At 41.1% G+C, this 10,799-nt stretch overlaps 1 pseudogene; it reads left to right on the plus strand.

The window, feature by feature from the left end:
• The first annotated feature begins 514 nt into the window (after window positions 1-514).
• LOC136142074 (protein FAM47E pseudogene) lies at window positions 515-1,946 on the plus strand (annotated as a pseudogene).
• The last annotated feature ends 8,853 nt before the right edge of the window (window positions 1,947-10,799 follow it).

Raw genomic sequence — 10,799 nt, forward strand, 5'->3', positions numbered from 1 at the left:
GAGATGTCAAGCAGAACAATTTTAAGAAGTGCAAAAGTTTGAACAGATTCTTCACCAAAGGAGAGATATGAATGGCAAACAAGCACAGGAACAGATGTTCAACATCAGTAGTCCTTAAGGAAATGCAAATTAAAACCACAATGAGATGCCACTACACACCTATTAGAGCAGCCACAACGAAAATGACTAACCTTACCGAGTGTTAGGGAGTATGTAGACAGAGCGCCATTCTCATATACAACTAGAAGGAATATTAATTAGTACAACCACTTTGGAAAAGTTTGGTGGTGGTCTAAAACATCATCTGCTCCCACCATGCCACTCATAGCTAAAGTTTACCCAAGAGAAATGAAAGTATGTACATGGACATATAAAACCAGGAACACAAATATTTGTGGCAGCTCTATTCTTAATAGCCTCAAACTGTAAACAACCCAAATGTCCATCAAAAGGTGAATGGATAAATAAATGGCACTATGTCCATAAAACAGAACAGTAACTACAACAGAAAGGAATGTGCTTTCCCCCACCGCCCATCCTGGGAGAAATGCAGGCTTCACAGGGCGCCTGCGTTGACCCGCCTCCGGGAAGAACCTGGCTGCACCTGGCTACACGGTCTCCTAGCAACCGGAGAGGGCGGAACAGCAAACTATTGAAGCGGTGGTCCCCCCCAGAGGCCAGGGGAACCATGGCGGACAAGAAGTGGCTGCTAGGACCGGGGTCACTGGAACCGATGCCCCTGGACATGACCTGCAAGCCCTGGTACAAAGACAAGTTACTCTCCAAGTGTTTCGCAAAGCACAAGAACGTGCTCCCGAAGTTCCCCACCTCCCTGGACAGCCGGCGGTGGATATTTGTGAAAGAGCTGCTGGACGACTTCCGGAAGGGTTGCCCACCTTGTGAAGATCTGATCACTCGCAGGCCTAAGGACGGCTTCCTCCCCTGGATTGTTCACAGAGTTCCCCAGCATGCCCCCAAAAAGGGTCAGAAAAAGCTGCCCGAGGAAGCAAACCTGTTTTCCACGCTCTCGCCAGCCCAGCTAGCACAGAAGGCATTCGTGGAGAACATCGAAGCCCAGCTAACCAAGCATCCCTTGGCTCTCTACCCGAATCTGGAGGAAAATCTACCTGCAGACCTCTTATTGAAGGTGCTGGAAGTGCTCGATCCTGACGGGAAGCTGGAGGACCCATGGGCTTATTGTCAGGGCCCCAGGAAAAGAACGAAGTGCCCCACAAAGCTTCGTAAAAAACGTCCTGCCAAGGTCTACCTGGAACCTCCAACGAAGGCTCCTGTGTCACATCCAGCCAGTTTGCATCACGAAGACAAGAAGTCAAGCAGAAAGGATTCACTCTCTGATCCTCCTGTTCACAGAGAAGTACCGAAAGCAATTCGTAAATCCTTCAAATGGGCTGCTGCTTTTGGAAACTTGGGCATTGATGAAGAGCTCATCACGAAACTGTGTGAGGTTGGCTGTGAGTGGCCACCAGCCCAGGATACAGTCTACATGAGAAAAGTAACCCAGGTCCCTTCAAAGGTAAAGTACAGCATCGAGATAGAGAAAATGGAGAAGATAAAATTACCCAGAGAGGAAGGAAACTGGGAGAGGAAACCCCAGAAACCACAGAATCCTTAAAAACCCAACTCAGTGGAGATGAGGTATGGTGCATTGTACCTGAAGCCCAAGTTGTGGAAAAAGCTAGTAAATGACGAACCTTCAGCTGACCCCAACGTCTTACTTGAAGATGGGAGTTTTAGAAAGGAGCTTCCTGAACACGACACTCTTGAAGATCTTTATGGAACAAAGAGCATTTAAAGGTTTCCTTCTAAGCAAGGGCTACAGGATACCAGACATCCTTGAGAGGCTGGTCCTCAGGAAGGGATGGAAATATGATTCTCTTAAGACTCCTATACACAAAGTAATAAAAAACCAGCGAAAATGGAGATGATGCACGGGAAGATGTTTAGACAGTTTTCTATTTACTACTTACTTGGCTATTTCTCTCTCTCATTTTAATACCAATCAGAATTCATGGTGAGTGTCCATCCCACCATGTACGTACAACTTTGATTCTACATCTGTTCATTTAACACCTAATGCTTATAAATATTTCTCAGTGACCTTCTGCTTGGGTTCATCGATATTATATAAATTTTATCAATTATGAAATCAATATTCACATATACTCTTCTCACATTTTATAATGTGAATACTACATTGTTCTATCAATTATTTATAAAAATAAGACCATTAAAAAAAGAAGTACTTTTTAAAAGTATGATCTAGTTAGGTCAGCTACAAAATGGGATAAATTTCAAAATAACTGTGCTGAGAAAAAGGAGTCAGAGAGTTCTACTTGTATTAAAATTATAATGAATTAATTATGACATTTACTTTCTTAAGCAAAACTTGAAATCGGTAGCCCAAATAATGTTTAGCCCCATTTAATAATGAAAGGGTTATCCCCCTTATTAGCATCGCATCAAGCCCCCAAAACAGACTGAAAACTATTTACCAAAATTATAGGTGAAACTTTAGTTATGCTCTTCCGTCATGCTTCCCAACTGAACATACTTAAAATTTTTACCATATTCATAAAAATTCACTGTGAAAGAGTCTTTACGTATCATATAACACAGGTGCAGAATAGCAGGGAGCTTCAAGTTCTTGGCAAATCTAGTGAGCAGAATAGGTCTGCGCGAGCAAAACTACACAGCACCATCAAATCCCCACACCTATCTATTCAAGCAAGATTAATCTTTGCATTTCATGAATAGCGATTTAAAACGCACTCATACATGTAAAATAAGAAATCAAGCAACTTCTTTACATTTCCAAAAGAACAGGAAAAATTCTCTGGGACAGGAAATTTGTAGCTAGAAAGATTTGTAGCACAGATTTGCAGCACACTTCTGTTTCCAGTAATGGAGGAATTTATCTGTAAATGGAAGCATGTGTATATACTTCACCCTCGTGAGAAGGGAACACAGCCATCAGGTTGTAGTATTCACCAACATCCTCACTGCAATCCACTACTCCCTTTTCACTCACTTCCGCACTTTCACTGAGGTTACTTAGTGTCTGAATTCCTGACTTGCTCCCTGTGACTACTCTCATCCACGTCCTTGATTTAAATATTCACAAAGACTATCCATTCAAATCCTGGCACTAGCTCCGTTCGTCTGGTCCTCATCTCACTAGAGACACCAATCCCTACAGTCAGACTCTAGACTTTGTTCTGGGCAATAATTACATCATCTTCAAATCTCAATTTCAATTATTCCACCTTCCGATCCCTGCTTTTTACCTAGTTGATCACCCCTTTTCACATTCCCAAACCTCCAATCCTTCAATTCCAACACGTTTCCAATCCAGTGACCCTTACCACTCTTTCAGCATTAATCGTGCCTTGCTTTCAGTTCCTTACTTTCCCAGCTTAGACTCCACCGTCCTCTCCTATCCCTTCTTTGAGTCTACTTTTATTTAACTCCTTTGCCCCTCTCTCCCGCTCTTATATTCTTCTGAGAAAACCCCAGTCCTGGTTAAATCTTAATCTGTACTTGCATCCAAACAGTTAAATATGGCTAGAGAAAAACACATACCACACTGACTGCTTACATATGGCATGAATCTTAAATGAGCCTTCAACACTAGCTGAAAGTTCTGCCCCATTTCCCTCATCAATATATTTTCCCATTTTCCAATGATCATCTTATTTCTGTCATCAATTGTCCGACACCCTGTTTCCATTTCTCCTTCTCAAAGCATTGCTTTGTACTTCACGGATAAAATTAAAAAATTTAGAAGAGAACCGTCTTTTCCTCCCATCACCACATCTACCAGGCCAGTGACATCTGTACCCATATCCTCTATCCCCTCGGAGATAAAGGATGAACTCTTTCTTCTACTGAGGCAAAGCCTTTCCTTTGTGCACTGGATCCCAACACTCTGCCAAATTAAATATTTGTGAACACAGCCTGAAGGGGTTAGTGCACCAGGGCTAGCAAGGAGGGAGTCCGGGAGAAGTCTGGCGCTGCCGAAGAGGCAGGAGACTTTTTCTTGCCTCTTTGTTTCCTGGTGCACTAGGAGAGGGGATTAAGAGCGCTGCTTAAAGGAGCTCCAGAGACAGGCGCAAGCCGCGGCTAACAGGGCGGACAACACAGACGGGCATGAGACGCTAAGGCTGCTGCTGCCACCACCAAGAAGCCTGTGTGCGAGCACAGGTCACTATCCACACACCCCTTCCGGTGAGCCTGTGCAGCCCGCCACTGTCAGGGTCCCGGGATCCAGGGACAAATTACCCGGGAGAACGCACGGCGCGCCTCAGGCTGGTACAACGTCACGCCGGCCTCTGCCGTGGCAGGCTCGCCCCGCACTCCGTACCCCTCCCTGCCCCCGGCCTGAGTGAGCCAGAGCCCCCGAATCAGTGGCTCCTTTAACCGCATCCTGCCTGAGCGAAGAACAGACGCCCTCAGGCGACCTACACACAGAGGCGGGGCCAAACCCGAAGCTAAACCCCTGGAGCTATGCGAACAAAGAAGAGAAAGGAAAATCTCTCCCAGCAGCCTCAGGAGCAGCGGATTAAATCTCCACCATCACCTTGATGTACCCTGCATCTGTAGAATACCTGAACAAACAACGAATCATCCCAAATTGAGGTGGACTTGGAGAGCAATATTTATTATTTTTTCCCCTTCTCCTATTTTTGTGAGTATGTATGTGTATGCTTCTGTGGGAGATTTTGTGTGCATAGCTTTGCTTTCACCATTTGTCCTAGGGTTCTATCCGTCCGTTTTGTTTTTTTTCTTTTTAAAAAATTATTTTCTTAATAATTATTTTTTATTTTAATAACTTTATTTTACCTTACTTTATTTTATTTTACTTTATCCTCTTTCTTTCTTTCTTTCTTGCTCCTTCCTTTCATTCTTTCTTCCTTCCTTCCTCCCTCCCTCCCTCTCTCTCTCTTTCTTTCTTTCTTTCTTGTTTTTCTCCCTTTTATTCTGAGCCATGTGGATGAAAGGCTCTTGGTGTTGCAGCCAGGTGTCAGTGCTGTGCCTCTGAGCTGGGAGAGCCAACTTCACGACACTGGTCCACAAGAGACCTCCCAGCTCCACGTAATATCAAATGGCAAAAATCAGCCACAGATCTCCATCTGAACACCAACACCCTCCGTCACTCAACGACCAGCAAGCTACAGTGCTGGACACCCTATGCCAAACAACTAGCAAGACAGGAACACAACCCCACCCATTAGCAGAGAGGCTGCCTAAAATCATAATAAGTCCACAGACATCCCAAAACACACCACCAGATGTGGACCTGCCCACCAAAAAGATCCAGCCTCATCCACCAGAACACAGGCACTAGTCCCCTCCACCAGGAAGCCTACACAACCCACTGAATCAACTTTAGCCACTGGGGACAGACACCAAAAACAGCGGGAACTACGAAGCTGCAGGCTGCAAAAAGGAGACCCCAAACACAGTAAAAGAAGCAAAATGAGAAGACAGAAAAACACACAGCAGATGAAGGAGCAAGATAAAAACCCACCAGAGCTAACAAATGAAGAGGAAACAGGCAGTCTACCTGAAAAAGAATTCAGAATAATGATAGTGAAGATGATCCAAAATCTTGGAAATAGAGAAAATACAAGAAACATTTAACAAGGACCTAGAAGAAGTAAAGATGAAAGAAGCAACGATGAACAACACAATAAATGAACTTAAAAATACTCTAGAAGGGATCAATAGCAGAAAAACTGAGGCAGAAGAAAGGATAAGTGACCTGGAAGATAAAATAGTGGAAATAACTACTGCAGAGCAGAATAAAGAAAAAAGAATGAAAAGAATTGAGGACAGTCTCAGAGACCTCTGGGACAACATTAAATGCACCAACATTCGAATTATAGGGGTTCCAGAAAAAGAGAAAACGAAAGGGACTGAGAAAATATATGAAGAGATTATAGTTGAAAAATTCTCTAATACGGGAATGGAAATAGTTAAGTCCAGGAAGCACAGAGAGTCCCATACAGGATAAATCCAAGGGGAAACATGCCAAGACACATATTAATCAAACTGTCAAAAATAAAATACAAAGAAAACATATTAAAAGCAGCAAGGGACAAACAAAAAATAACACAAAAGGGAGTCCCCATAAGGTTAACAGTGGATCTTTCAGCAGAAACGCTGTAAGCCGAAGTTACTGGTAGGACCTATTTAAAGTGATGAAGGAGAAAAACCTACAACCAAGATTACTCTACCCAGCAAGGATCACATTCAGATTTGATGGAGAAATTAAAACCTATACAGACAAGCAAAAGCTGAGAGATCTCACCACCATCAAACTAGCTTTACAACAAATGCGAAAGGAACTTCTCTAGGCAAGAAACACAAGACAAGGAAAAGACCTACAATAACAAACCCAAAACAATTAAGAAAATGGGAATAGGAACATACATATCGAGAATTACCTTAAATGTAAATGGATTAAATGCTCCCACCAAAAGACACAGACTGGCTGAATGGATACAAAAACAAGACCCATATATATGCTGTCTACAAGAACCCCACTTCAGACCTAGAGACACATAAAGACTGAAAGTAAGGGGATGGAAAAAGATATTCCATGCAAATGGAAACCAAAAGAAAGCTGGAGTAGCAATTCTCATATAAGACAAAATAGACTTTAAAATAAAGACTATTAGAAGAGACAAAGAAGGACACTACATAATGATCAAGGGATCAATCCAAGAAGATATAACAATTGTAAATATTTATGCACCCCATATAGGAGCACCTCAATACATAAGGCAAATACTAACAGCCATAAAAGGGGAAATCGATAGTAACACATTCAGAGTAGGGGACTTTAACACCCCACTTTCACCAATGGACAGATCATCCAAAATGAAAATAAATAAGGAAACACAAGCTTTAAATGATACATTAAACATGATGGACTTAATTGATATTAATAGGACATTCCATCCAAAAACAACAGAATACATATTTTTCCCAAGTGCTCATGGAACATTCTCCAGGATAGATCATATCTTGGGTCACAAATCAAGCGTTGGTAAGTTTAAGAAAACTGAAATTGTATCAAGTATCTTTTCCGACCACAACACTATGAGACTAGATAACTATTACAGGAAAGTATCTGTAAAAATCTACAAACACATGGAGGCTAAACAATACACTACTTAGTAACGAAGTGATCACAGAAGAAATCAAAAAATATCTAGAAACAAATGACAATGGAGACACGACGACCCAAAACCTGTGGGTTGCAGCAAAAGCAGTTCTAAGAGAGAAGTTTATAGCAATGCAATCCTGCCTTAAGAAACAGGAAACATCTTAAATAAACAACCTAACCTTACACCTAAAGCAATTAGAGAAAAAAGAACAAAAAAACCCCAAAGTTAGCAGAAGGAAAGAAATCATGAAGATCAGATCAGAAATAAATGAAAAAGAAATGAAGGAAACGATAGCAAAGATCAATAAAACTAAAAGCTGGTTCTTTGAGAAGATCAACAAAATTGATAAACCATTAGCCAGACTCATCAAGAAAAAAAGGGAGAAGACTCAAATCAATAGGATGAGAAATGAAACAGGAGAAGTAACAACTGACACTGCAGAAATACAAAAAATCATGAGAGATTACTACAAGCAACTCTATGCCGATATACTGGATAACGTGGAAGAAATGGACAAATTCTTAGAAATGCACAACCTGCCAAGACTGAATCAGGAAGAAATAGAAAATATGAACAAACCAATCACAGTCACAAGCACTGAAATTGAAACTGTGATTAAAAATCTTCCAGGAAACAAAAGCCCAGGACCAGATGGCTTCACAGGTGAATTCTATCAAACATTTAGAGACGAGCTAACACCTATCCTTCTCAAACTCTTCCAAATATAGCAGCGGGAGGAACACTCCCAAACTCCTTCTACGAGGCCACCGTCACCCTGACACCAAAACCAGACAAGGATGTCACAAAGAAAGAAAACTACAGGCCAATATCAATGATGAACATAGATGCAAAAATCCTCAACAAAATACTAGCAAACAGAATCCAACAGCACATGAAAAGGATCATACACCATGATCAAGTGGGGTTTATTCCAGGAATACAAAGATTCTTCTATATATGCAAATCAATCAACATAATACACCATATTAACAATCTGAAGGAGAAAAACCATATGATCACCTCAATAGATGCAGAGAAAGCTTTCGACAAAATTCAACACCCATTTATGATAAAAAACCCTGCAGAAACTAGGCATAGAGGGACCTTTCCTCAACATAATAAAGGCCAGGTATGACAAACCCACAGCCAACATCATCCTCAATACTGAAAAACTGAAAGCACTTCTACTAAGATCAGGAACAAGACAAGGCTGCGCACTCTCACCACTCTTATTCAACATAGTTTTGGAAGTTTTAGCCACAGCAATCAGAGGAGAAAAGGAAATAAAAGGAATCCAAATTGGAAAAGAAGAAGTACAGCTGTCACTGTTTGCAGATGACATGATACTATACATAGAGAATCCTAAACATGCTACCCGAAAACTCCTAGAGCTAATCAACGAATTCGGTAAAGTAGCAGGACATGAAATTAATGCACAGAAATCTCTGGCATTCCTATACACTAATGATGAAAAATCTGAAAGTGAAATCAAGAAAACACTCCCATTTACCACTGCAACAAAAAGAATAAAATATCTAGGAATAAACCTACATAAGGAGATGAAAGACCTGTATGCAGAAAATTATAAGACACTAAAAAAAGAAATTAAAGATGATACAAATAGATGGAGAGATATACCACATTCTTGGATTGGAAGAATCAAAATTGTGAAGATGACTCTACTACGCAAAGCAATCTACAGATTCAATGCAATGCCTATCAAACTACCACTGGCATTTTTCATAGAACTAGAACAGAAAAGTTCACAATTTGTATGCAAACACAAAAGACCCCAAATAGCCAAAGCAATCTTGAGAACGAAAAACGGAGCTGGAGGAATCAGGCTCCCTGTCTTCAGATTATACTACAAAGCTACAGTAATCAAGACAGTATGGTACTGGCACAAAACCAGAAATATAGATCAATGGAACAGGATAGAAAACCCAGATATAAAGCCACGCACATATGGTCACCTTATCTTTGATAAAGGAGGCAGGAACGTACAGCGGAACAAGGACAGCCTCTTCAATAAGTGGTGCTGGGAAAACTCGCCAGGTACATGTAAAAGTATGAGATTAGAACACTCCCTGACACCATACACAAAAATAAGTTCAAAATGGATTAAAGACCTAAATGTAAGGCCAGAAACTATCAAACTCTTAGAGGAAAACAGAGGCAGAACATTCTATTACATAAATCACAGCAAGATCCTTTTGGACCCACCTCCTAGAGAAATGGAAATAAAAACAAAAACAAACAAATGGGACCTAATGAAACTTCAAAGCTTTTGCACAGCAAAGGCAACCATAAACAAGACCAAAAGACAACCCTCAGAATGGGAGAAAATATTTGCAAATGAAGCAACTGACAAAGGATTAATCTCCAAACTTTATAAGCAGCTCATGCAGCTCAATATCAAAAAAACAAACAACCCAATCCAAAAATGGGTAGAAGACCTAAAGAGACATTTCTCCAAAGAAGATATACAGATTGCCAAGAAACACATGAAAGAATGCTCAACATCATTAATTATTAGAGAAATGCAAATCAAAATTACAATGAGATATCATCTCACACCGGTCAGAATGGCCATCATCAAAAAATCTAGAAACAATAAATGCTGGAGAGGGTGTGGAGAAAAGGGAACCCTCTTGCACTGCTGGTGGGAATGTGAATTGGTACAGCCACTATGGAGAACAGTCGTGAGCTTCCTTAAAAAACTACAAATAGAACTACCATATGACCCAGCAATCCCACTCCTGGGCATATACCCTGAGAAAACCATAATTCGAAAAGAGTCATGTACCACAATGTTCCCTGCAGCTCTATTTACAATAGCCAGGACATGGAAGCAACCTAAGTGTCCATCGACAGATGAATGGATAAAGAAGATGTGGCACATATACACAATGGAATATTACTCAGCCATGAAAAGAAACGAACTTGAGTTATTTGTAGTGAGGTGAATGGACCTAGAGTCGGTCATACAGAGTGAAGTAAGTCAGAAAGAGAAAGACAAATATCGTATGCTAACACATATATATGGAATCTAAGAAAAAAATCCTATATGAAGAACCTAGGGGTAAGTAAGACGAGAATACAGACAGAGACCTACTAGAGGATGGACTTGAGGATATGGGGAGGGGGAAGGGCAAGCTGTGACAAAGTGACAGAGTGGCATGGACATATATACACTACTAAATGTAAAACAGATAGGTAATGGGAAGCAGCTGCATAGCACAGGGAGATCAGCTCGGTGCTTTGTGACCACCTAGAGGGGTGGGATAGGGAGGGTGGGAGGGAGGGAGACGCAAGAGGAAGGAGATATGGGTACATATGTATATGTATAAGTGATTCACTTTGTTATAAAGCAGAAACCAGCACACCATTGTAAAGCAATTATACTCCAATAAAGATGTAAAAAAAAAGTGAATCAGCTATATGTATGCATATATTCCCATATCCCCTCCCTCTTGCGTCTCCCTCCCACCCTCCCTATCCCACCCCTCTAGGTGTGACCCCACCAGTTTTTATCTTCAGTGGTGAACTCTAGATCTGTATAATCAGTTTCCCATATGACACCTCTACTAGCATGTATAATAGGAA

The sequence above is a fragment of the Phocoena phocoena genome, chromosome X (genome assembly GCF_963924675.1).
Source record: "Phocoena phocoena chromosome X, mPhoPho1.1, whole genome shotgun sequence".
Taxonomy (NCBI): domain Eukaryota; kingdom Metazoa; phylum Chordata; class Mammalia; order Artiodactyla; family Phocoenidae; genus Phocoena; species Phocoena phocoena.